We start from the raw sequence: 21533 nt of genomic DNA on the forward strand, positions 1-21533 counted from the left end.
TCACATCACACTAGCATTCTAGAGAAAATAACAAATTTTAAACTAGAATGTGAAGAAGAAATTGGAAAACTAGTGAAGGAAAAGGACAAGATCATGGGAATACTATGCCCTAAAACATTAAGAAGGAGTGATACCAAAGTGAGTACAAAACATAATCTAAATAAATAAATTTTGTCACTATATTTTGCCTTGATTATGCAAGCTTGTGCCACTTAGCAACAAAGCTAAGTTAACGCATAGAAATAAAATACTAATATAAGACATCATAAAAGGACATGCAATAGTTATTCAAATGGGAGAGACATTCCCCTAAGCTGAGAATCTAGAAAAGCACAATGTCGAAAACCAAAATCTTCCAAGACCACAATGGAAAAAACCATAATCCTACAAAATTACTTCATCAATCCAATGATAAAAGTTAATATTTGCCCTCTAGAGTTTCTATTGCCTCATCTTGTAGAAAAGAATTGTTATCGTCACTAACAAATCAAATGATAGAAAGTTGGATTGCAAAAAAATAAAGTAACATGTACAAAGAGAAAGAAAGATAGTTAATACAAAAAAAAATGCATGATTCAAGTTTGAGCTTACTCTATTGCAAAGACTCGTGATAATCAATTGGTAAGATGAATCACTTGTATTTCCATACTATATTTTTTTGTGATTCAAATGTTTTGATAGAGTTAAAAATCATTTAGACTGGCAAGCTTTGTTTCTAGGTGGTCCATGTATAAACAATATACTAGGTATTGCAAGTGCTAACATACTCTATTGGTAGGCAATATCGATAAGTGTGGTCATGTCCAAGAGTACTTTGAACTTGGGATCACAATTGCACGTGCTAGGAAATCATGTTAGAATATGCAAATAATAGAAATATGCCCAACCCCCACCCCTACATGGCCCTCTAAAATAACTACATAGAAGAAGTGAATGGAATTGATTTTAAGGTAGATGAGAAGGGGTAGAAAGAGAAAAAAGGGCCTAAAGGAAATATTTATGACTTGTATACCCAAAACAATTTGTCTATAAGCTTGCCACCAAGTCAATATCTTGATTTAGCCTTTCAACCTCCATAAGAAATCGATGAATCAAAAAGAATTTGGAAGGTGTGTGCTCTCAAACCCTATGTGTGTAGGAGTTCTAAAACAATAATGTAATAGATCTATAAATGCCAAATCCCTAGTCTATGGTGATAGACACCCTAATGTGTATATGATTAAACGAGAGGTGGTGATGGTAGCCAAAGAGGTATGTTGATAGAAATAAAGAAGTCAAATGATAAAAAAAGAAACAATTATAGTATAATCAAATAGAAATAGAATATTCAATAAGCCTATTAGAATGGTATTACCAATAAAAGAGAAAAATGTTACACATATGCATCTTTGTTGTCATTGATGTCAAACCTATTATTGGTGGTTCAGTTGTTAGTGATAATATGAGTGATTTATCTGACTATTGGTTTGATTCAAATGCATTGTGATGTATTTGTAGACACCTAAAAATGTCTCATTGATCATGTACTAATTATCCCTCTAATTGATTAAATAATTCTTTAATTAAATTAATTAATCTTATTCTTCTAAATTCATATTTCCTCATCATCTTACTAATTATTCCAATTTCAATTCTATCATCATTTAATCATTTAGACCATTTTTTAATGTTAATTAAATATTTATTATTTAATTAATTATGTTTTTAATCCTCAATTTAAGTAATCTTTATTATTTAAATAAATTCCACTTTCAATTCTATCATCAATTAATCATTAACCCTTTTCTAAATATTAATTAAATATTTATTATTTAATTGATTGTGATTTTAATCCTTTAAATTAAATAATCTTTATTATCTAATTCAAGTCCATTTCTAAACAATTAAATAGTTTCTTTAAATTATTTAATTAACTAATTAATTCTTATAATTTCATTTAATTTCAGTAATTCATTCTAATTCATATTTCTTTTAATTTCATTTAATTTCATTAATTCTTCTAATTTCATCTAATATCATTAATTCATTCAAATTCATATTCTTCTAATTTCTTCCAATTACAAATACATGTGCATGATTTAAAAAATCAAATTGAAAATCAAAATCAAGTTCTAAAAATATTCAAATATAAAATTGAATTTAAAATAAATTCAATGTTTGAATTAAATTCTCATGCAAAGATTAAATTGAAAATCCAAGTCAAAGTTCAAGCACATGCTAAATTAATTAATTCAATCAATTAATTAATTAATTCAATTATCTCTTCAATCTCTATTTCTATCTATTAGTTAGCTTTTTCTAAATAAAGCTCTCAATCAACTTTCAATCAGTTAACTATCTCCTCCTCTGTATTTCCTCCAATCACCCTTTTTCATCTTTCAAACAACTTTTTCTCAATCAATTGACTCAATTAATCTATTCAATCTATTATGTTCCACCTCCAAATCAATAGTTCAACTATCAATCAGCATGTGAGCTCACCCGAGTTCCACCTCTTGATCAATTTGTTCCACCTTTCATTTAATCCTCTCCAATAATCTATAAATTGAGCATTCAATCTCCATTTTCAATAATCACGATCAATCATGAACTTTGAATCTTTGTGTCATTTGCAGGTTGTCAGCATGCTATCTGAGAGCCACCAGACCACAAAGAGGAGAAGAGAAATGGAAGCTATATGCAGTCTTGGAATAGGGGATTTTGATTGATAAACTTTATATTCTTATTTCTTGCTTGTTTTGCATTATTCCATTGTCTGTCTGTTTGAATTCCAATTAGGATCGGGATTCGCGATTTCCCTTTCATTCCTAGTTGATTTGAATAATCAATTTTAGCATACGACGGTATTGTTATGGTTTTTTAGTATTGTTATGCCCTACATATCTAGCCCCATCATTTTCTTTGCCTTGAAAATGCAGGTCCCCCATTTTTATTTTTCTTTCTTTCCTTTTTTCTTTTGTTTTTGTTCTACTACTTCGGGATTTCGGAACCCTGAAACCCCAGAGTGCCCTTTTGTTTCCTTTTTGTCTTTCTTCAGGATTTTGGAATCCTGAAACCCCAAAGCCCTTTCCTTCTCTCTTTCTTTCTTTGTTGTTCTTTAGAACTTTAGGATCACGGAGTCCTGAAGCTTCGTTTCGTTTTTCTCCTTTTTTCTCAAGAGCTCGGAATCCCGAAGTCTTGTTTGGCTTGTTTTGTTTGATGGACTTGAAAAGCATTGAGAGGGGGGGGTGAATCAATGACACCAAAAACCAAACTACTTTAAACACTAACTGGTAGATGAACTTCACAAAGATTTTAAACACAATGCATGTAATCCAAAATAATAAAGCATCCACCATAACACAAGTGTTTGTACATGGAAAACCCAAATAGGTAAAAACCATGGTGAGATGGAACTCACAAGTAAACTATCTGCAGTAATAGATAACTAACTGGTTAAGGTCTACAAAGTGCTCTACTAGGAGCGAATCTTGTTAGAGATCCCAAAGCTTGATTAGAAGCTTATACCCTATTAGGAGTAACCTCAGTGGAGGATTTCAGATTCCAAACTAATGGATCACCCTATTAAAAGATTTATACATTGAATCTTGTAAGACATTACTCGGTTAGGGGTTTTGATTTTGATGTAATGGTTAGAAAACACCAAGAATGGTTGATCTATTCTGAGTAGCACAATACTTGCTTGATCAGATCCTTCTAAGCATATTCAACACTGCTCTTCTGCATATTCTACAACTTAACTTCTCACAACATAACACTTCCACTTATCGTATATCACACATAACATAATTCACTGTGATGTCAATATATAGGCCTTATGATTTCATGTCGGCCTTAAGAAATCATAACACAATTTCCTAGGTTCAGTGTATCTAGACAAGTAACCATAACTCATCACAAAAATTGCCGCCAAGCAGTCGGTGCTAATAACTCATCACAAAAATCAACAAATACTGGTTGGAACAATTAATACCGATTTGAATAAAACATATGAACCGTTGTCCTTGAATCTCCGCTTGATCTCCATCATGATCTTCATCATGATGCCGACTTAGTATAACCACAGGTTGTCTCTTATGCACATACTGGTTAACACATAGTACCGGTTAGAAATTAACCACTAAGTATACCAGTTGACAATGTAAACAATTGAAGTTACACCGATAGTCAAATATAATCATATGTGTGTGTGAGTGTTTCATCAATGACAACAAATGATGAATCATCATCAAGCCAACAATATCCCCCTTTGGCATTGATGGTAACACTTAGAAAATTTTACAGTAATACCGCTAAGTGTGCATACACAAAAAATTTACACATATACTCATGCTCCCCCTTAATGCAAACATTATACAAAATTTTCAAAAACACACATACATATGTCTACTCCCCCTTTGACAACAATTCCAAATTTAAAAAGTAAAATATATACATATATATATAGAAAATTCATATCAAAGTGTCCAGCATATACAACATTAACTGAAAAGTTCATGCATTAGCTAATCTCATAAAAATAGCATTGTAACTCTTCTTCATTTGTGACAAAGCATTTTCCCATGATTCCAGTATGTTCTCAGTATACTCGAATGTAGACAGCAGATGTGAATGGAATTCTTCCATTGAGTCTAGTGTCGAGGTTTCAGGGTTTCCAAGAATAGCTTCTGCATTGGAGTAGGCTCTCTGAAGTATGTCTACTTGTGATGTGAGCAGACTTTTGAGGTCTTTAAGAGATCGAAGCCTCTTTGCCTTCTCAATATCATAGTTGTCCAGTCTGTTATGCAAATCATCTACAGACTTGTTAAAGGCATGTATGGAGTCCTGAAGTGGGACATATGCCTTGCATAGCCTTTCCATTTCTTGCTTTGTTTCAGTTTGACTTTTTGAAATGTCAGAATAAAAGAAAGTAACATTGGAGGTAGAAGCAAGATACTTTCCTCCTGTATCAATAGCTTTAGTCAACAAACTTTTATTGTGAGATAGAGCCATTTTGCCACTGTCAATATCCTTTGCTAGTTTTTCTCCATATTTCTTCTTGCGACTCTTTTCAGCATACAGTTGAGCAGCATCTTCTAGTGACTTGATTTGATCAGATGCATCTGCAACTAACTGACCAAGTTTGCTAATAGGTGTAGATAGATGTGCTATAGATGTTTCTGATAGTAGACCAGATAAAATATCTACCATAGTTTGAATTGTCTCTGCTTCAACCTTTTTCTCTTTTAGTCTCTTCTTATGCGCTCTAGATTGCATGACACTTGCAATCTTCATCATTTTTTATGCGCTCAAATTGTTCATATCAATAGATCCTGAAATACTTAGAGAATCATCATCATCCTCATCAAGTTACTTTTGCTTTGCTTGTTCAGAGGATACAACCTTAATGATTGCTTTCTCTGTATTCTTCTCTGTTTCCTTTTCAGAGGACCGTGTGACAACATTTTCAATAGGCTCCTTCTGAATTACTTGAATGACCTGTGGAGATTGGGGTTTCTCCAATTGTTTTGTTGCTGGTGGATTGTCCACTTTTAATTGAGTTGTCGGTTGTTCAACTAAGGTAACCTGTACATCAGCATTTATCGGAGGCTCCATATCTGGTGCATTGTTATCTCCAGATAGGTCAACTGTGTTTTGAACATCATCAACAATATGAATAATTGAATCATCCTTTTTCTTCAGAGGATAGACCTCATTAGGTTGAATAATCTCTTCTTCATCCATTTCCAGTCTATAATCATCATCAGCTATCTCTTCTTTATCCTTATTCTTAGAAGAATGGATGAGTTCTTCCATCTTTTTTATTCCACAGGGTATTTGATGTGTCTCAGTTTCAATAATTGCCCTTTTACCATTAAGAAGCTTCGATATTATTGCTTTAAAAGAAAAATGTGCTTTGTACTAATCAACTAAAGCACTAATTCCATCTGTAGATAAATTGAGAAAATATTGTACAAATATTTCATCAATAATTTCTTTTTCCAATTTTATAGCTTCCTCCCATTTATCTAAAAGAATATTATACAAAGAGATTGAAATAACCTTTTCCAGATGATGTGGAAATCTATTGTAATGACACAAATGAGTGATTACATGTTGAATCACTTTCTCTTTCTCATCTTTAGTGAAGGAATCAAAATATTCTTTGACATTGTCAAACCTATTCCTCCCTATTGTCTTCATTGTTCTTTCAAAATGGGTATCTGGTTTGTAAGCAACTATATCAATAGGTGTAGTTGCCTTTGGCACTACCTTTACCTTCTTGGATATTCTGCTAGTTGCTTTTATCTTCTTTGGTTCTTCATCAGAATCTGTTCCCTCAAACTCTAGTTGCAAAATTAATTTTCTGCCTCTCTTCGTCTTCTTCTTAATATACACTTTGGGTTCTGGTTCCTTTTTGGTTAGGACACTCCTCGTAACCCTAGTACTCTTTGTTCCCAGAGATGCTTCATCAGACTTTTTATTCTTTCCTCTTGCACTTTTAACAGGTGCAATACTGGTTTGTGCAGGTGCATCTTGGATTGCCACAATGTCCAATTTTGCCTTATTTTTATCTTTAGGTGATGCTAATAGAGTATTAGCATAACCAACCAGTAGATCATAGTTTACCTCATAACTCATGTCTTCCATTTCTTCCTCTCTTGGCTCAATTGCTTGCAATAGGCAAAAATCAGTGGTAACAGTGAAGATTATATCATTTTCAAAGTGTTTTACCACTTCTTCTGATAGTCTCATTCTCATACCTATTTTCTTTTGGAACTCATTGAAATACTTATTCATGGCAATAGGGAAAGTATTCTTTACAACCTTTGTGTTGAGACTGGTGAGTCCTTTGACCACTCAATGTCTCTAATTCCTGGTAGAAAGTTTTGAAAGTAAAAGAATAGACCAACTAATAGCTGACCAAAATTGAATTTAAAATTGCTATCCTTCTTGATAGATTGCAAATTCAAAAATAATTGTCTCTTGATAGCTTCACAGAGATCATAATTTGCATTATCCACAATCATTATGTGAGCTTTATGAGTTGTTGTCGAAGGAACATTGTTAAGTCTATTGGAGTAAAATACTTGGTAGCCTATCACCATTGCTGCTAGTTTTGTTGTAGGGTCTTTAATGTTGTTAACGGAAAAAGCACGCCCATCAGATGTAGAATCGGTTAAATTGAAGACAATATCCTTTGAAATTTTTCTTAGCTCAGGTACTTCATCGGTTGAGAAATAGCCAGTCACAGCCTAAATGGCTTCCTTTGTAATTGTGCAAGTTATTTCTAAATACATGTTTTCTCCATGAACTCAACTCAAAATGATTCTGATATGTGCTTCTTCAAAATCTTCAAGAAAATAAGATGCATTATGAAAACCCTTTTTGAAAACCCTAGCATATTTTGTCTTAATCTTACCGTTCTCATCACAAGGTGATTTTAACTATGTGTAAATGTATAGAGACCCTAAGTCTTCTAGCTTGTAGTCAATATAACTAGACAAATCACCTTTCACCAAAAATTCACTCGAAACTTGCGACAATGCATTATATGACACAATTTGTTTTGCCACTGCAGCTTCCATAGGCTCAGAAGTAATCATTAACCTCTCTATAGACTTTGAGGTTGATGCCATTCCATATGAACAAGATTTGAAGTAGTATGTTCAAAGAAATACCTTGTTTCATGCACGTTGCCCCGTTTACCGGTTGAAATGCCCAAGTGCACACCAGTTCGAACTTCTGCAACCTTCAATTCAGCTTAATTTCACAAATCACGAAACAATTCGGCAATTAACAACAAAACAATCTTTCTTAGCTCAACAAGCGCTCCAAATTTCTTTCTTGAATGTGTTAGGGTAAAAATGACAAAGTGAAACTCGCTTTTATCCTTTTTACCTACTACGTTAAATGCTCGCCCATTTAGGGTTACAAACCCTAATTTTACCGCTCAAGTGGAAAACCGGTTGATAACATGTTGACAAAAGGTTACCAAAATTTCATGTTTCAAAATTCTTCCCGCTCATTTTTCACAAGAGGTCCGGAGAAATTTTAACCATTAAGCTCCCCTTAGCCATATTTAAAGGCTTAAGTCACCAGTTCAGGGCTCTCTTCACTGGGTGAAGGAACATTTTCTTCTTCAGGTGACTCATCACTTTTCTTCTTCCAAATTCGATTAATTTCCTCTCTGGTTTCTTCAACATTAACTTTCTGCTTTCCCTTCTGATCTTTAGAAGAGTTGACCAGTTTGTTGTTTCTGGATCTACAGAATTTTGCTAAGTGCCCCGGTTTGTTACAGTGATAACAAGACATACCAAATGATCTCCAAGGTCCTGCATTTCCTCTTCCTGTTCTTCTTCTGCAGTTCATAGCCACATGACCAAAGTTATTACAGATGGTGCAAATAACATTTGTTGCCTTTTCCATCTCAAACGACCTAAACCGGTTGTTGTAGGGTTTTTGTCAGTTCAGGTTTACCTGGTTGTCAAAATTCCTCATCCGGTCACCATTTGGTCTTGGATGCATGTGTGGTACAGGATTGTTTGCTCCATATCTACACTCAACAAATCTATGTCCATACATTCCACATGTGAAGCAATGACCTTCAAATTTCTTGGACACATACCTAGCATTAGTACTGTAACTGGCATTTCTGTTAGGTTTGTCTCTACAAACATTTGCAGTGTGACTAGATTTATGGGAAACAAAACAAATAGGTTTAAAGACCTTCTTAACAATAGGCTTGTTGATCTTAGGAGCATATTTGTTCTTAAGATTGTTGCTCTTTGTACCGGAGGATTCAAATTTTTCAGTTGTGTGAAAACCAAGTCCAGAGACATCACCCTTCATTCTTTGTGATTGAATTTGTTCTTCCAGCATGGTATAACTCTTGATGAACTTCTCCAATTTCTCATTGGCTTTAGTAAGTTGTTTTGTGAGATCTTCATTATGTTTAGACGGGTTCTCTTTCAGAGATGATGCAAGTTCAAGATCTAGCTGCAGGTTCTCCTTTTCTTCTCTTCCAGCAATCAAATGCTCATGCATAGTGGCATTTTCCCGCTTGATCTCTTTCTTTGATAAGATCTTCAGCAGCTCTTCTAGCTTCTAGTTCCTGACTCATGCGGATAGTAAGACCTTCTAGCTCTCTCCTCAGATTCAATTTCTCATTGTTTAACTTTTTTACTTCCTCTACTAAAGCATCAATATTGGCTTCATCCGAAGAACTATTATCAGATATCTCTAATAGTTGTTCAGTTAGCTCTCTCCTTTTGACTTGAGAAGCTTTCACTTTGACCCTTAGGTTTTCAAGCTCATTTCTGTTGGCTTCTAGTTCTCTAGCCATCTCAAAGTAGCTCATGTCCCCCATGGTGGTTTCAAGGCTCCCTTCTAAGCGATTAGGCTTCAAAGAATTTAGTCTCTAATACCAATTGATGGACTTGAAAAGCACTGAGAAGGGGGGGGGGTGAATCAATGACACCAAAAACCAAACTACTTTAAACACTAACTGGTAGATGAACTTAACAAAGTTTTTAAACACAATGCATGTAATCCAAAACGATATAACATCCACAAAAAGTAAAGTATCCACCATAACACAAGTGTTTGTATGCAGAAAACAGAAATAGGTAAAAACTACGGTGAGATGGAACTCACAAGTTAACTATCTACAATAATAGATAATTGACCAGTTAAGGTCTACAAAGTGCTATGCTAGGAGCGATTCTTGTTAGAGATCCCAAAGCTTGATTAGAAGCTTATACCCTATTAGGAGTAGTACCTTGTTAGGAGTAACCTCGGTGGAGGATTTCAGAATCCAAACTAATGGATCACCCTGTTAAAGGATTTAAACATTGAATCTTGTTAGAGCTTACCTGGTTAGGGGATTTGATTTTGTTGTAATGGTTAGAAAACAACAAGAATGGTTGATTTGTTCTGAGTAGCACAATACTTGCTTGATCAGATCCTTCTAAGCATATTCAACACTGCTCTTCTACATATTCTGCAACTTAACTTCTCACAACATAACACTTCCACTTATCATATATCACACATAACATAATTCACTGTGATGTCAATATATAGGCCTTATGATTTCATGTCAGCCTTAAGAAATCATAACACAATTTCCTAGGTTTAGTGTATCTGGACAAGTAACCATAACTCATCACAAAAATTGCTGCCAAGCAGTTGGTGTTGGTAACTCATCACAAAAATCAACAAATACTGGTTGGAACAATTAATACCGGTTTGAATAAAACATATGAACGGTTGTCCTTGAATCTCCACTTGATCTCCATCTTGATCTTCATCATGATGCCGACTTAATATAACCACAGGTTGTCTCTTATGCACATACTGGTTAACACAGAGTACCGGTTAGAGATTAACCACTAAATATACCAGTTGACATTGTAAACAATTGAAGTTACATCGGTAATCAAATATAATCATATGTGTGTGTGTTTTATCAATGACAACAAATGATGAATCATCATCAAACCAATATTGTTTCTTGTTTTGAAGCCTCAAGATCTTGTATGTCCGAGTTCCTGGGTTCTTCATGTCTCGTTTTGTTTAATAGACCTCAGAGTTCCAAAATCCCGAAATCCTGCAGTCTATTCGTTTGTTCTTGCTTTTGAGCACCAAGATTTTGGAATCCCGAAGTCTCGGGTTCTCTTTGTTTGTTTTGTATCTCGCCTCGGGATCCTGGAACCCCGAATTTCCAAGATTCTTTATGTGTTGTCTATTGGACTTCGAGATTTCGGAACCTCAAAACCTTGAAGTCATCTATATTAAATAGGTTGTATGGTCGCTTAGAGAGGAGGGGTATAAATAGTGTTAAATGAGTTGTTTCGACTCATTTGTGCACTCACTCATTCCAAATTCATTTTCTCTCCTTCAACGACCTTGCTTCCCATGGTGCATGTTTTCGATCGATCTTTCTTTTCTAGGTTGGTCTTTCTTTTCTGTGTTGTGGTTTGCTCTTGTTCTGCGTGTTTCTTGCTTTCCTATTCTAGGGTTTAGATTATATTTTTTTCTTTCCAATAAGGTTGATTTTCATCAACCCGTAGGGTTTTTGGCTTTGTCTCACTGTTTCAAGATTTTGGAACCCCGAAATCCCAGAACTTCATTTTACCCTACTTCGGAACTTGGGCTTTTCGAAGTTTTGAAGTCCCCCTTTTTTTGCCCAAGTTTACATCCTTTGGGATCCTGGAACCCAGAAGTCTAGAAACCCTTTGTGCCATGTGAGTTTAACCTCTTTGGGACCTCAGAATCACAGAATCCTAGAGACTTTTTTTTAAGGAATGTAATGAGCACCCCGGAACCCCAAAGTTCTGAAATAAATTATTTAAAGCCTTTACCTACTTCAGGATTTCGGAATACCGAAACCCCGAAGCGAATCCTTGTTCCACGTTTTAAACCTCGGGATCCCGAAATTGCTTGTAAAAGGTTCTTTTCATGCCTGAGAACCCTAGAGTTTTGAAGTTTGCTATGTTTTGCTAATATTTTAAGACCGATTATGTATTTTTTGTTGCAGGATAAAATAGGCTTATGGAAGCATCTACATCCAATCAAAGGAGGACCAGAGAAGAAATAAAATTGGAGAAAACCTTTCCCACAATAAAATACCAATACCAGGGCCAAACCTTGCTATCCAACCTGGATAACGAGATACAGTGGGTGACCGATACTGAAGGAGGTCATATTGAGATTGAAGATATCAGGAAAAAAGTAGCTCAACCCAATTTGGATGCACCAAATAGATGGATCAGAAGATCCAGGCTATTTGAGGCTATTATATTTCCATAGGCTTTACAATCTCCAGAGTTGATACTTACAATTGCTCGACACTATAATCAAGAGACTAGGAAATGTGTAGGTTCAGTCTGTAATGTAATAATATACCTCTCTCTTGAAATGATTTGCATGACCTTCAGTATACCTAAGAGAGAAGAGGAACTCTTGACTATATAAGAGGATGCAACTTCTATATTTAATAAGAATTCCTCAAATTACAAATGTCACATCAATGAGCCTTGGTTAGAAGAACCTAGTCTTGAAGACATGACTAAAGGCCATAGATATTCTGAGGGTAGACTTCAAGGAGGCACCCAAGGACATAATAATCATGTTGAGCTGTGCATTAAGAAAATTAGATTGCAAGCACTACCATCTATGGATGTTCCACTATATGCACACAATTTTGATCAAAAAATAATATTTTGACTGGGCACAAATTGTTTCAGATAACATTCACAACCAATTGATCACAGTAATTCAAACAAAGAAGTTCTTTATGACTTCTTCCATCATATGGATAGTGGTGCGAGCTGGAAGATACTCAAGTTTGAAAACAAAAGGTAGAGTAGGAGAAGACCCAGGGCAGAAGAAGGTGTGGGAGTATTACACCCAATTACCCATCACCCAACCTAAGTTCCACTTTAAGAGAATAAATGATGAATTCTTATATGCAGTCATAAATAAATTGACAGGTGATATGGGAAACAAGATCTCACCAGAAGCAATGAAGATGGTAAGTGAGTAGGGTTGTTGGTTCCTACAAAATCAACACTATACTTACATTAGAGTAAGTGGATTCACTAGAAGACCATTCCTTCTTCCCCAATTCTGCATGAATAGGATAATCATACTTGAATACACCAAGCAGATTATGGGGCTACAGTCACTCTTAACCCTTAAACATAAGACTGGGGTTGCTTTTCCAATTTCATTAGATTATTATGCATGCCAAAACATTCAAGCAACAAAGGCAGTTGAGCGGGAACTTGAGGACCTCAACCTAAAGGAATTTGATTATGCAAGAGATAGGTATGATGTAATAGGTAAACTAAAACAAATGATGTATGTCTCATATTCAGGTCACCAACTAGCTCTAGAGGACTTTTGGGAAAACCTGCAAGACAACTTTGAGGCTAGGGAGAGAAGATATTATAGATTGACGGTTCCTCAAATCAAGAATTTTAAGATAGAAATTAATCTCGCTAAGGATCACATGGATGATGGAGAACTATTGGATCCCATATTCAAGGAAGAGGGGATTGATAAGAGATCATTCACTCCTATCCGATGGTCAAAACAAGAAATTGTTGATGTAGATACGGTCTCTAAAAAGGTGATTGAAAGAACTATGCAATGGTTAAGTTTGAGGATTCGACCGAGCACCACAAAGGAAAGAAAAAGGGTAAGGTTGTCAATAATCCTCAATCTAAAATGCACAAGGAGTACACCAGGAGAACCAGATCAGATTCAAGAAAGAGTACTCCTATTGATCTCGAAGTTGTTGTGCAAACAAAAAACAATCAAGAACTCAAAAGGCAGCTAGATGCAAAAATTAAAGAGTCACAATTACTTAAGACAACTGTCGAACATGAGATAACCATCAGATTGCAAGCAATTCCTCAAGCTTCTATCCATCTTGTTGTTCCAACTATTGCGATAGTACCAAAAGAGGGTACTTCACAAGCTAAAGCCACTGAAACTCAACCACCTCTTACAATACAAACACCAACACCTACTCCCGTTCCAACACAAGAGAAGGTAATAATTCATAATATTGAAACAGATTTTGACCAAGATGATGAACCCAATGCAGTGGTTGCTCGGAAGAAGAAAGGTGAAACAAAGAAAAAGTAGCCCACTGTTGAACAGGTTCATGATATAGCACCCAAAGCCCAAGAAGAACCTGAGGTTCAGGTACAACCAATGGAGGTGCAAGTACAAATGATGGACATAGAAGGACATGAAGAACAAGATGAAAGGATGGTCCTTACTCCTCAAGACCAAGAGAACTTGCTCAGACAGTTGGAGGGAGGTGAAGAGAAACATACAAAATTGGAGAAAGTGTTTGAGGAAGAGGTTATTTAAAAGCTAGAAGAGTTAGATAAGAAACAAAAGTTAGCTCAGGAAGAAGTCCTCCATGCTAATATTTCTCAGCAAGTATCTTAACTCCCACCATAACAAGAATGTCCTCTGTTACAACAGACTCATGAGAAACAAGAAGTAGATCAAGAGAAACAGGAGGAAACACATAAGGTTACTGCATAAGTGACACTACAAGGAGGGGAGCAAGACGATAGTATGCCCCAATGGCTGAATTTCACTTTTAAGAAGAAAGAAAAGGTTATCGTCTATAGTATCACATTGCAACAAGCAATTATCGAGTCCCTGAGGAGAGCTAAGAAAGCTAAAATGATTCATCATCTCTCTAGAACTAACACATGGGACGTAATTGTAAATATAGAAGCTCCTATACTAGAGACTAAAGGACAGCCTCAAGCTACCCCAAAATACCAAGTATCAGAAGTTAATCTGGATAAGTAGACCAAGTGGGGAGAAATTGCTACCTTAGATGTTGTGACTTCTACTATCAAGACCGGAATAGAGAAAAAACATAAGTCAAAGGAAGAAGTCAAGGCACAATTGAGGCAATATAAACAACTGATCATAGAGATGGCCAAGACACACGACACCTTGCCATCTACTTCATCTCTTCTATCAAACGAAGTAAAGGTATTATACAAGATGAGAAAGGTGGCTACCATAGTGAAAACTTGGGCCCAGGACCAACTAAACATGGTAAAATTATTTTTATAGGATACCATGGTAATATATGAAGAAGCTCATTTCACTGAGAAGGTCCTCATTCATTGTTCAACGCAATGGGAACAACACCTTGCCTAGTTTTCAAGACAAGCCAAGACATTAAGAAAAGTCAAGGAACTTGGAAAGGATATCAAAATTAAGGAAGACTTATTGGGATGTGAGAGCACAAAGACTTTGCAGTCTTATAATGACATTTTGGACTTAAATACGGAGATGATGGAGCAGTGCCGCATCAACCTTCTCAAAGAATAACCTTCACTCCTCAGTGTGCTAGAGCAATACAAGTAGTTAATCATCAAATTGCTAGGGAAATATGGTTATAATCTCAAGCAACATGGAGCATTGCATTCAGAAACCATAATCAACATATGGAGTTCTTACACTATTGATCACTTTGCAACCACTGTTGAATTCAATATGGATATAATAAACTGATATATGTATGTTGTATTCCATTGTCAGGGAGCTGAATATATGCTGGCTGAAATGGTGAGTAGGTTGGAAAGCACCAAAGAAACACTAAGAGTTTCTAAATTCATAATGTAGTATATAGCTGACCCACCTACTGCTTCCATGCAATATTTCATTAGCAACTACCGAAACTATAAGCAAAACAAAAGGCAAAGAGGTAGTTAACAACTAGATGCATGCCATAGAGACACCACCACCACAGTCAACTAGCTGGCGTTTATTACACTTATCTTATTCTTGCACCGTCATTGCATGGTACCGAGGTCTTGAAGCTGGTGCACCGTCATGGACACAAATTGTCAACACTAGTTTAATAACAGTGTAGACACTTAAAAATAATTATTTTTAATTATTTTTAATTCCCCACATAATTAATTAATTAATTATGTTAATTCAAATTCTCCTCAATATTAATTAAATATAATTGATATTGTCACTATAGTATGTGACTGATTGATTTAATAAATCAATTCCTTTCTTTATTCTTCTAAAAGATTAAATCCTCACAAATCTTCCTCTTGGCTAATTAATTTCAATTAATTAGTTAACCCGCATGATTCCTACAAACCATTTTCTTAATTCATCATTAACCTAATAAAGTCTTCTAGAAACTCCATAAACTCACTTAACCTTATTCTTCTAATTTTTAAATTCTCTCCACTCGTTCTCTCTCCTAGTCAAATCCTACTACAAATCCTAATCCCACCTAACATTTCCTCTAATCCCCCTCCTAATGAGTTGCTAATGGCTAATCATCATGATTAGCCATGAAGTCAACTCCTTTCCCCTTCCATCCAACCACTAGCTTTTAATGCTCTTTTCCTAGGTGAATGTGAGATCTTCAAAATCTCACAATCCTCTAGGCATCTCCTCTCCCAAGGAATTTTTAATTCCTTCTTATTCCTCCAATCCCCATGATTATCCCTTTTTGGAGAATTTTAAATTCCTCCTCCCCATTCTTCAAGGAATGTCACATCCCTTGCTCCTCTCAAGGCACATTGGGAAGTCTTCCCAATGCACTTTGCTCTTCTCAAGGTACCTTGGGAAGTCTTCCCAATGTACCTTGAGGAGTGTGGAGACAAGAAATGTCTTTAAGGAATATCTCTTGGTCTCCACACCCTCTCTTGGACCTTGTGTGAGCTCACAAGCAATCCTAGCCCTTCATCTTGAATCCATCTCAACCGTCCATTCTTCCTCTCCTCTTATAAATTGAGGACTCCATCCCTTCATTTTTCATCTCCAAGTTTAGTAATCTTATGTTGTCCTTTTGAGCCTAGAAAAATCATTTTAGCATCCTTATCATGTCAAAATCATCCTACATCCACACTTAATCATCTCATCTCCATCATCTTCCAAGATCCATCTCATTTGTGCACAACATTGGAGAGCCATCCACATCAAGCAAGCAAAAGGAGCACATCAAGTGGAGCATCACCAAGGGGCGCCTTCACTTCATCAAGCTCAATCCGAAGGAGAAGGTAAAATAGCAAGGTGAAATGGTCTCTTCATGATATTTTAGCATTTTTACATGTTTACTTCATTATGTTTTGATCATTTTCCCTTCTAATATATTTTCCCCTCTTCATTTTGGCACACCCAGTGGGACCCACGTCCCTAAGAACTAATATTTTTATGAGTTTTTTTTTGTGAGTTGTGAGACACAGGTTCCGGAATAGTGCGACTGCAGAAAAAGAAAAAAAAAATCATTGGCGGCTCTGTATTTCAGCGCGAGCACTCTGCGCATTCTCCCATCTCCTCCTCATTCCTCTTCTTCTATCTATCTTTTGTTTCTGTTTCTGTTTCTGTTTTTGTGAAAATTTGAATACCTGTTATCTGCTTTGTTTTTTTTAATAACCTGTCTAACCGCAAGAATTATTCGATTAACCAAATGTTGTTGCAAGTTGCCTTGGAGATTCGATTAAACCGCGTGTTTTCGATTTTTAGGCACTTAGGCTTAATTAGGAGGATAAATGAATCATTGTCTTTGGTGTTTGTGGAAAGTGTGAAACTAGGAGAGCATGCTCTTGTCTATCTAGACAATCAAAAATCCAGACCTTTGGCACTTTTCTGCTCTGTTATTTTCTCTGTTATTTTCTGCTCTATTATTTTCTCTGTTATCCGCTGTCTGTGCAGTGCAGTTAGGACTAATTTCCATCTTTTTAGTTATGCAGCTTAATCCGACTGCCTGCTAATCAGTGCGACTACATTTTTTTTGTTTTCGTTATTTGTCTGTTTACATTTTTTCTGTTTCTGTTACTTTTAATTTAAAAATTTATTTACTGTTACTTTTAATTAGTGCAACTAAATTTGTTCTATTTTTTCACCATATCTGCTTTATCTTCACTCCACTTTCCTCCAAACTTCACTAGATCCCCCACATTGCCATTTTGCACATTTCCTTCCTTGGGGGCCTTATCCCAAAATCCACTTTTTGAATCCCAAAAACCCACATTCCTCTATTTTTAGGGTTTGCCATAACTCCTTCCCCTTTTATCCAATCACCTCCAAATTTTCCTATATTGTCCATCTCCAACTTTTGCCTCTTTGTCCCTCTTGGACAAATTTTTCCATTCCTTCATCTTTCCTCCAAAATCCCCATTTTTTGCTTGCTTATCCCTTGGAAAGTAGCAAAAACCTAGTCAAACCCCATTTACCCATCAAATTTTCCTCCAAATTCACATTTGTCATTAGTAAAAAAGTTTTTATTCATATTTTTCTACTTATTCCCAAAAATTCAAAAAATTTAATATTTTTGTCATTTTGTTGTCTTTTGCAGGACGCTTGTTGAAGACTCCATTTTTCAAACTACTAATCAAGATGTTTTGCAGGACGCTTGTTAAAGACTCCATTTTTCAAACTACTAATCAAGTTGTTTTGCAGGTTGCCTAAGAAATCCGACCAAACATTGTGTTTTCTTAATCTTTTATTCTAGGCACCTAAATCTTAATTAGGGGTAAAAGAACTCTTGCTTTTTGTGTTTGAGGAAAGTCTAGAGGTAGGAGAGTATGCTCTTGTCTACATAGACAATCAAAAATCCTGACCCTCGAACCTTTTCTTGTTTGATTGCATGCTTACCCTTAGCGGGCCTGCCCTCCCAACTTGCTCTTTGAGAAGTTAATAGAGGAACGACCCAAGTGAGTACACCCGGACCTGGGGTTCCCAACTCACTATAATAAATAGGCCATTGACTACGAAAGGGTTAATGGTTGGGGCTATATGAGAGTTCACTCTCACATTGGGTGCTTAGTAGGATCCTAGAGATCTCAATCACGCTTGCGTGACTACTAAGTTCTTGGTGTTTTGTTGGGTTATAGGTTTCAATTGCGCTTGCGCAACTTCGAAGGGTAACTCCTAATGTGAAGACTTACTAAACACCTTGTTCATAGTGGCCAAAAACCTTCTAGTCATTAGTGCAGGAGGAGGTCGGACCTCCGAAGCCACCCATATTTTTACGGCCCTTAGTAGAGACACAAAGTTCGCCATGAGGAATTTTCATGGGAATTGATGCTTGGCTGCCCCGAGAAGTGAGTGTTGTGGAGGGGAGCCAATGGGGTCAAGCATCTAAGTGTCCGCTCTAGGTAAGCGTAGCTAGGAAACCAATTGGGATCCAATGACTATTGTCCTTGCCAGCCTTAAGAATGTTTTATATGAGCATGAGTGTCTTTGAGATAATATGCATTTGATCATTGTGTTTGCTTTGTTTGATACATACTTGCCAAGAGAAGACTAAAAACACATCACTATCCCCAAACACTTTGCAAAAACACTTGTCAAGACACAAACAATTGTCCAAGTCATTACCCACACAAAGTCCAAAATTGCATCAAAACTTCGTTCGTCCCATGTTTCATAAGCCCAAGAGAGAAGCTAAGAGTTCATCCTCTCCATCAACACTCAAGTTTGTCCTTTGAAACACCTAATATCGTCCAAATTAGGGTGTTCGTACCCCTTCATACAACTTGCCATTCGAACCGATCCTCCATTAAAGTCATGTTCATGTCAAAGACAACCTAGTCATCAAGTTTCTTCTAAGCCATCACTATCATACCTCCTCCATCAATCATCCTCAAATTTCTTAAGGACTTAGCACATCAAAACAATCTCCCATCGTTATCAAATCAATTATCCAAATCCAATCATCCTCTAATTCAAATTAACCTCACGTTAAGGTCACATGCCTTGTGAAATTCCATTTAGACCTCATTATTGATCAATTGGCTCTCGTGCTTGAAGGGGAATCCTCTCCAAATGCCTCTTGCCTAATCCTTTTGAGTCAATAAAGACTCTTAACTCACGTCTTTACTTTTCTTAGGGTCATTAGTCAACCCTTGGTATAAGAGAGGCTTTTTTTTAATCATCAATCCAAGGTCTAAATTCTACACAACTTGGTCATCACCTTACTTGTGGTTGCATCCACCACCTAAAATCCTCATCCAAGGACTAAGGTGTCAAATCCTAATTAAATCTAGGCTCTAATCCAAGAACCCCACCAATCAACAAAATCCCTTGTCATGAAAGACAAAATCCAAGATTCCACAAATATCTTGCTAAGTCCTTTCATCACAAATTTCCTCCTCCAAACATTTCTAAGGTTATTCATGTATGGTCACAACTCGATCCCAAAAGAAAAAGATGGTTGCACACCAATATAGCATACCAGACACTAGTGTCCTATACAAAGATCCCACACAAGATCCTACACAAAGTGGGCAACCTAGCAATCAAGATCAAAGCCAAAATCCTAACATTGTTAGCCAAGATGAACTCTCTCTGGAAGTGCAAACTTCCCTAGCGGATTCTTATAACCAAGAGATGATGGAAAAGTTTATTCAACACAATCCCACTGCACTTCTAAAAACTCTCCTTGAAAATGGAGCTCAACTTCTGCCTGAATTTAATAGATCCACTCTCATCCAACAACCACAAGGAGACCTTGTTCCCTCACAAAGTGTTGCACCTATTATTCACACTCAATCAATTGCAGCCCCATCAATCATCCAAGCTCAATCAATGCCATCTACGACACCTCCCACCATAGTCTCCATCCCACCTTCTTCCTCCTTACCATCTATACCACTATCAAATCCAATCTCATCCATTCTCCAACACACTTCTATACCACCTCCTTCCATTCAACCACATATTTCTATTCCACAAAATTCCCTTCCTGTCAACAATGTCACAAATTTTATCCAGGCCGTGCTCAATCTTGTCACAACAGTTTGCGGACCACAACCAACTATCACACAAATCCCCGTGACATTGGTCTTCACATCCCACGTTCCCGTCTCTTCATCATATCAATATATTGGTGGTGGTGCACCTTCTTTGGCTCATCCAATTCTTGGGGCAAATACAATTCATCATTATCAAAGTCCACAACAAGACCTCATCAAGGACATGAAACAAAGGACTAATAAAAGAAAAACTTACTTGTTCGAAGAGTTTTGCCATTGTCCTTACGACCCGTCCATATCAGTTGCACCCTACCCCCCCAGATTTGAGATCCCCAAATTCACCAAGTATGAAGGCAAAGGAGACCCCCACGACCATGTCCGAGAATTCCACATCTTATGCCAAGAAGTCTCCTATAGTGACCTTTATCTTCGCAGACTCTTTCCCAAGAGTCAAACGGGAGATGCCTTGGCATGGTTCTCACCACTGCCATGAGGTTGGCAGAAAAATTTGTGGCCCACTATGCTTACAACATGGTTAATGATGTTTCTATGATGGACCTATGCAATACAAAACAAAGGCCCAGAGAAACCTTCGCCAATTTTCTACAAATATGGCGACATCTTATCAAGAAATTCCAGTGGGACATGCCAGAACAACATCAAATTGAACTATTTCAAAAGAACTTGGTACTTGAACTTTCGAGACCCTTACTATCCCAATGTATCAAATCCTTCCAAAAATTGACCGATAAGGGCCTCGCCCTCGAACTTATCTTATTGGAAGAAGGAACCTTGAAACATTACCAGAAATCGACACAAAGTTATTATCATAAAGACAAACCAAAATTCTGGTCTAAAAAAAAAATGTGGTCAACGATGATGTAACTGATGCAAAGCAGGTTCAAACAGTGGCTGCTCCCCAAAAATCCACCACCAATAATCATCAATTCAACAATCAAAACAACCAAAATCAATCCCAAAAACCTCACAACAATGTCTCAATCCAGGGACGACCACCCTGATCGAATAACCGGACTCCAAGAGACTTCACTCCTCTGGATGAGCCTATTGAAATGGTGTTTCAAAAACTTGTCCAAGCAGGTGTAGTGGTTTTTCCAATCACTCGCTCGTTTGACCCCAATCAACCTAAACCAAGATGGCATAATGAAAATGAGTATTGTGAATACCATCATATCAAGGGACATGATACACGAAAGTGTATGAAGCTCAAAATCTACATACAAGATCTCATTGATAGGGGTGAGATTGAAGTAGCAA

Source organism: Cryptomeria japonica, chromosome 11, assembly GCF_030272615.1.
Source record: "Cryptomeria japonica chromosome 11, Sugi_1.0, whole genome shotgun sequence".
Taxonomy (NCBI): Eukaryota; Viridiplantae; Streptophyta; class Pinopsida; order Cupressales; family Cupressaceae; genus Cryptomeria; species Cryptomeria japonica.